The sequence below is a fragment of the Pseudopodoces humilis genome, chromosome 5 (assembly GCF_049639895.1).
Source record: "Pseudopodoces humilis isolate 2021_Gansu_Grassland_sample_001 chromosome 5, ASM4963989v1, whole genome shotgun sequence".
Lineage (NCBI taxonomy): Eukaryota > Metazoa > Chordata > Aves > Passeriformes > Paridae > Pseudopodoces > Pseudopodoces humilis.
The window spans coordinates 62,639,645-62,647,303 of NC_142204.1; the positions used below are offsets into that span (position 1 = coordinate 62,639,645).

Sequence of the window (7,659 nt, forward strand, 5' to 3'; positions counted from 1 at the left end):
TGTGGGAAAAAGACCCACTGAAACATTGACAAACCCATCCAGACTTTAGTAATTTCCAATGTGCAGCGATACCTGCTCAGTGACAGATATTTTAGCTTTGGAGACCTGTTCTGAGCCTTATCTCTGGCACTGGGCCCCAGTCACGGGGTCAGAATGTTTGTGGAGCTGAGGTGGTGTCCCCAGGCAGGGCTGTGCTGTGTCCCCTGCTCAGGCTGCATTGACACCCTCCTGGCAGCTTTGCACAGGAATGTAAGATGGACCCAGAGGAAGCCTCATAATTCAGCAATGAAAAGCCCTGGGAAACTTTAGGTTTGCATTTATTTCTACTTAGAGCTGAGGGTTAGACTAGAGACCACAGGAAGTCCCTCCTAACAAAACTAGTTCTTTTGTTTTCTTAGAGAAATTTCAACTAGCTTTACCTTAGCTTTAATTTATAAAGCTTGGGCTTTATAAATATATTGGGCTTAAAATATATATTTGGGCCACCAAGGCCTTTGTTTTAGTTCTTTTTTTTACCCTCAATATAAACAAAAACATAGGACCTGATATTTTTTTTTATTTGTTCTGCCTCTTCCTAAGCTTTCTGTTTCCCTTTTCAGCACAGGATATAAATATGAAAATCTAAGTGAAATCTAAGATTTTTGTGTCATTTCAGCCCCTCACCACCCAATTTGTCATCTTCTCTCTAGGAAACCTTACCAAATAGCAATAGAAAAAAAAGAAAATCTTGGCTCTTAGCTCTATCTTAGTACAGAGATGATACTGCAAAATTTGCAAAGCCATTTAGTTCTATGAGAAAGGTAAAAGGAATGGTCATTCATTTCTACTGCTCACAGAGGTGAAAAAAAAAAAGGATAGAAACAACATTACAGATGTCTAAAGAAAATGTTTTTAAAACAATAAAGAGTTCTTACATTTTCAATCCTATCAAACATTTTTCCTCAAGTATTGATATAAGCAGAAATACTTTTCCCTTTCTGTGAAAATCTTAGTCCCACTATGACATAGGTGAGCTGCTGTGGCTTCAGTACACTCATTATCCTTCATTCTGTAATTGCAGCTTATGCTGATTCAACGGAATGCAACACTGTGTGAGAAAAAAGTTACTGAGCACTAGTGGGGACTGACTGGCTGAGGTTGGTCCAGGTAAGAGCCACTGAGCTCTGACAAGTTTGCCAGTACATCAGCTGAAACACTGCCTGTGTTATCAGGAGTCCTACACCAATTTTTGACAGTAGACGTGTGGCTGAGCTGCCGTGTGCAGATTAAGAACTGGTCATTCCAAAAGTCTGAAACTTGATATATATATTTGGCTGACCTGTGGGAAAAAAAACAACATCCAGTGCAAAGCTATAAAAGCCCAAACCCTTCAGTGTCTCTTGAACCAATATTCCAGTCTGTGCTTACAGGATGCTTGGGAAGTGTTTGACAGAGCTGCACTGAGCTTGGCAACTTCCCCTGACTTCTCACATTAGAACAGCAAATATTTCAGGCCTGACCTTTCTACAAAGATTAACAAATGATCTCTCTGCTATGGTAAGTTTAATTTTTCTTGTGGTTTATTGCTGATTCACACAAGAAAATGGAAAAGAAAGGCCAGGAGTTAGTGCATTATAAAATGGTTTCAGATCTTTGAACTCATGTACTTCCCACTGGATTGTCCAAGACTCTCTCCTGCTTACTCCTGTAAGAGATACACCTGGTATGTTCAGAAAGGGGAGAAAAAGGGAAAAAAAGAAAAAGGGAATCTTAATGGGAAAATGGGTGATGCCTGCTGTCTCTGATGAAAGAATTAATTTTCTAGTACAAGGTGAACAGTCAAAAAGTACATTAAAAAAAAAAAAAAGAGCTTAAAACAATGAGGAAATATTTTGTCAACATCCCACTCTGAACAATTCCAATTCCCTGTAGAGCCATATATTGACTCATCAAGTCCCATTGTTCCTTGATAGCCAGAAATTAATAAAGAGTAAATGCAAACACAATTCTGATTTGACTTGTAGAATCTTTTAAATAACAAATATTTTAACCTTTGCTTTTATTGTCAAACAAACATGCAATACAAATTATGGAAAAAAATAAAGACATATTTTCCCAGCAGATTTACATTCCTTATCTTTTATTTGGCAGACTTTTCCCAGCTAAAAAACTTGTGATTTCAATCCCCTCATCAGAATCCATGCAGCTCTGTACCGACACAGCTGTGTAGTGGCTGGATAAGATATGATTTCTAAATGCTGACAAGGATGCAAGTGTGTAGTTTCGGAGATTGGAGTGATTTCCAGGATATCAACTATTCTGTGTGGAAGGTGTCCACCAGATTTTCATAAGAGCTGTTGTCATATTTCAACAATACCTGTAGAAACAACTGTAGAAGAGCTTATTCTGCTACTGAGCTAACGCACTTCAATCTGTTTTATTTAGCATGGATTCTTATATTACATACTTATGGAAGCTGACTGACATCTGCTGTGTTATATTTGTTCTTTCATTCACATTCCAGGACATAATAACTAAATAAGATCCTTAATTTGATAGGTTTTTAGAGAGGATTTTTTAAACAAATTTAAATTATTTTAATATTTTTTAAAGATTAATATAATTGTAACCCTATGTTAAATATTTAAAAGGATAAAGCATGGCACCTAAATGTGGTAAGGTAATATCTATAATATTGAAATAATCCTGGGAAAACTCTTCAACTCTTTATCTTGCTCAGTGTAACTTCTGAAAGAAAAGTTATTTCTTCAGAGAAGAAAAGTTGACTCTTACTATCGTTGTGGTTTGTAACTATTTTAGCCTCTGATTTAGTCCTATACATTGCCTTCCTCCATGGTCAGATCTCCCTAACTTTTTAAGGTCTTTAGCTGAATACCTGAAGTGTTTTCTCTCTTGCAGGTATCCTGCAGTACTGTGAGATGGTGACATGGTATACCTCATCCCAAACCATGCAGCATATGAAGGTAATATTGGGAATTTTAACTCTTTGGGGATGTTTTTTGTATTCTTCCATTCTAGTTGTGAAGCAGTGTTCTAATTAATACAACTCTAGCTGACACTTCCCCTAGAAAAATATGCATTGTCCTGCGAAGAATTCAAGGGAAAAGGGAAATTATCTCATTCTTCTCAGCTCCCACTGCCCTCAGAGAAATCTTAAACAGCTGAACATTTCTTCCTGAGCTAGGCTGGCCTCCACCCCAAAATGTTCCGTTCTTAGATAGGGAAGGAAAAACAAAAACAAAATGTTTTTCTTACTCTCCTGAATGGATTGAGCACAGATCAGGCCCCCTGGGTATTTGGGAAGGAAGATCCTAAGTACATATGTTAAGAACTCCACCCACATTCAATAAATTGATGGGAAGAATGAAAACTCAGGTCTCATAAGAGTTGAGGTCAGGACTTCAGTGCAAAGGAAAGGGAAGGGCCTACAAGACTAGTCAGACATTTTGTGAATGCCAGTAGTGTCTAAGTGTTGTTCCTTAAGAAATCACAGACAGGAGTGGGTCTACGCCTTCAACAAAGGGTCAAAAAGAAATATAATTGGGTAATTATAAAATGACATGTTGAGATGGGGAACACTACCATACCTTCAGTCAGCATATTAGTCTATGCCTTCAGGGATGATGTTTTTTGCTTCTCAAAATCAGACAATCTTTTCCAGAATTAAATATCTCTCCTGTTTTATTCTCTAAATGCTCTTAGTTCTAGTCTTTTGAGATCTTGTTTTCTTGGCAGTTACAGATGTTTTGTGAAAATGTCTCTTTAATTTCTTCCCTTTCTTTCATGTCTCAAAGTTAGCTCTATTTAAGCCTTCCTCTAACTGAAATGCAGAGCAGAATCTGCCAGTTTTTTGTACAATATCTGTTTCATATTTGCTTGTTTGAGTAATTTTCTCATTACAGATTCTGCAAGATAAGGCTGCAGGTGTTTAAGACACTCTGTAGGATAACTTGAGTTACTCCATGTTGTAGTGTTCAATGTCTGAAATGTTTTGTTTATTCTGGAAATTGATGTTGTCTTTTTGTATTTATTACTAAATCTGTTGTGGTAGCACTTTCATGGGATGCAGGGTGACATTTTCTTCAGAAGTCACTGCAGTGCCTGTCTCTTATTTTAACGTGCTGTGCAGCTGGCAAGCTGTGTTACTGATATTTCACACAGCTCTGTCAGACTATTTATCTGCGTGCCCTCTGCCTCTCCAGAGTCACCCTGATGAAAAGTCAGCTCAGTGGGCTGAGCTCTGTGGGCTGAGCTGCTGGTCGGATGCCAGGCCCTGCCCTGTGTGATTCCAGCTCACAAACCTGCTACGGTCCTGCTGGCTAAGCAGTCACAGCTCGTGCTTCAGTGTGGTGCTCTGCTTGGGTCTTATATTTCATTTGTATCTGCTCACTTCTTAAATCTCTCTGAAGCACAGATGCTGCAGGGCTGGACTCCTGTGTTTGTGATCAAACAAACATACACACAGACGCATGTATCCAATCCCATACTCTGTTCAGATTTCCACTCTGCAGTTAAACTGCTCCTTACAGACATGGTTCAGCCATGCACACTGCTTTTCCATATCACCTGCTCTCATGGAATATCTTGTGGCATGTGACAAAAAGAAAAATGCCTTCTTACTCAGTATTTTCCCCCCGCCCTCAGTTATATGTTGAATTTATGGGCATCAGCTGTATTAGTAAACTCAAGTGTGCCTGGCAATTTTCCTGGAACTGGATTCTCTGTGCTTGTATGTCTCAGGACAGTCCCAAAAAAGAATTTGATGTGCTTATGATATCCCCTGAACATTTCATACACTTGGCCAGACAATATTGGCACAACTAAAGGCAGATTGCTTACAACCCGCTTGGTTTGAAGAGTGACAGTTTATTAATAGACCTGAGCTGGACTGTGATAATTGTTCTCAGCTCCTATAGGTGTGAGTCACATGTTCTGGAGCTGACATGGCACTTCTGTTAGATGGCTGCAGCATCCTGCTTATTTTACAGCACCATCTATCCCAATCCCTGTGTGTGGGCAATACCCATGTGACTCAGGAACACAAAACTTATTCAACAAAGTGGTCCTTCAGTGTTCTGTGGGCATCTGGCAGCTCCCTTCCACTCCTGCTGAAACCCTAAGTACTATCAAGCGAAGAGCAGAGCAGCCTCTTCCTGCATTTCCCACCAGCTTATTATTCTTCTCTGGCTTGTGGAGAGTCCTCAAGGTTAACACCTGGAAAGTCCTATGTTCAAAGAGAACAGGCAGCGATGTGCTCCCTGGTAATCTGTTGAAATTATTGGCCTGCCTGTATCCAGAAGCAGCATTTTTTGCTCAAGGCTCTGATCAGCCACGTGCTCAGCATCCTCCCTGTGTCATCATCTTGGGAAATACGCTCCGACACAGTAAGTAAGGGTAAACTGTAAAATTGCCTTGCCAAAGAAGGGCAACAGAGCTGGGGAAGGGTCTGGGGCACAAGTCTACTGAGGAGCAGCTGATGGAGCTGGGGACGATTATTCTGGAGAAAAGGAGGCTCAAGTGGGACATTATCACTCTCTACAACTGCCTGAAAGGAGGCTGTAAACAGGTGGAGGTTGGTCTCTTCTCCCAGGTAAAAAGTGTCAGAACAAGGCAAACTGGCCTTGGTCTGCACTGTGGGAGGTTTATATGTGTGTCATATAAACTGTAAATCGCCTCAGCTCAGAAAAGGTGTACCTAAATTTGAATTCTATATATGTTTACTTATTCACTTCAATAATGAAAAATGTGTTGTAAATATTTCTAAATACATGATTTTGAACAAAAATACTGCACACAGAGTATCCTGTCAAGCAAATCTCAGAATTCCCTAACACGTGTACTTATTGACAGACAATAATAAACCAATTATCTTTTTTGGTTTTTGATGAACATTAAATAGAATTCACACCCCTTACATGGAAAATACACACATGTATGAGATTAACATAAATTATTCAATAACAAAATGTAAATTGCCTTCTCTCTTTCTTTCTTTAATTCATCCTTCCATTCTCTCTTCCTTTTCACCCTAGCCCTTTATCCAAAACATACTGTTTTATGCTTGAAGCAGGCCAGGGACTAACATACCAATTTCCATGCCAAGTGTGTAACTTACTGATAAAAGAGAGATTTTGCAGTTTTTGTGTATATATACTATTTTATTGCTTGCTTTTATGTTATGCATACTCTTTATTTATAAATATTTAAAATCATTAATGGTTAATAAAACTATTCTGTCACTGCTGTTACCATCTTGAAATGTATATTTTGACATGAGTTGCAACTGTCTGCAGATTCCTATAGTGTACAAGCTTACACTTGAAGTCACCTTCAGACATTTTTATAGACAATAAAAAATAATAGACAGTTCAGTTTTCTCTCATGTTTGAAGTATGCAGTGCAGAGGTCTCATCTTTTGCTGCCAAAAGCCTTCAGCAAGAAGACTAAAACCTTTTTGTCTCACTTACACTGTCACAAAAGTTCTTCTGAGCATTTTTCTCACTAGAAGAAAATCCTTTTCCTCAGCATCATCCTGGTTTTTTTCACTGTTCTAAATTCAGCAGCTCTCCAGGGAGAATTTTAATAGTGTCCTTCTCCCATGCAAGTAGCTGGTGCAGAAGCTATGGATGAACTGATTTTCTCAAAGCTGTTGGACAGCTGACAATGTCAGCAATGTCCAGAATGACTCCAAGAGACAAAGGTCAGCTTCCCAGTTTAGGACAACACTGTTTTCCAAGTTAGAAGCTTTTTCAGACTTCAGTTCCTGGACACGTCTGACTTGTTAGTGGCAGTTTCCTGCAGAGGTTACTGGAGGCTGCCCTCAGTGGATGGTGGCTGCCACACCAGAGACATCCTGATAAACTCCAGGACCTGCTGGGAAAAATTCATGAGTACTCCAAAAAAAATGTTTGGAAAAAAGACAGAAAGTTGTACAATGGCCAAAGCCAGTGATAATTTCCAACATGTTGTAACAGAAATGAAATGATACAGCAATTTTATTGATAAAATTACATATTTTGTTAAAATACTCCAGTGGTTGATCTATGAATACAAACTGAAATGGTGATTAAGGGCAATGGGGGACAGGGAATGTCCCTGTGTTGACAGCTACATTCATCTTTGTGTTGACAAGAGATCTTTTGTGTGTAGGGTGGTTGGATTTTTTCCCTATTCCTCAAGTCAAATAACACATTTAATTTCCCTTTACCAGATTAATTGTATAGTTTAACCATTCATCTAAATGTCATTTTTACAAGGACAGATTTATGTCAGATGTTGGTAACTAGGAATGGAATCCATCTCTGGGATAAATTCTACCTGTTCTTATCTTGCAGTCTGAATAATAAAACATTTGTTCAGAACTCATGTGTTTCAAAATGAAAACAAAACAAAACAAAACAAAAAATACCCAACCTCAAAAAGACAGACCAACAGAAATAAAACAAAACTGTTTTCTCTAGCAGAAAAATAAATATAAATGAACTGCCCAAGCAATAAAAAAATTGGTTACTGTGTATCTGACTACACTGAATTATGATCCACTATAGAAAAACCTCTGTTTCACTACAGGCTGAGTTCTGAATTGCTTTGAGTCTGTGTGAGTGTACATAGAAATCTTATGGGAAAAAAAAAAAAAGAGATAAGGCTTTAGGAGGAGCA

General features: G+C 38.6%; 1 long non-coding RNA gene across 2 annotated transcripts; it reads left to right on the forward strand.

Moving 5' to 3' along the window:
• The first annotated feature begins 1,401 nt into the window (after positions 1-1,401).
• Positions 1,402-7,059, forward strand: LOC106628334 (uncharacterized). 2 transcript variants are annotated; one of them, XR_015772603.1, is made up of 3 exons: positions 1,402-1,536; positions 2,899-2,963; positions 4,203-7,059. It is a non-coding gene; the product is annotated as an uncharacterized LOC106628334 (long non-coding RNA). The 2 variants fall into 2 exon arrangements; XR_001331670.2 differs by having other exon boundaries at positions 4,989-7,059.
• Positions 7,060-7,659: the final 600 nt, after the last annotated feature.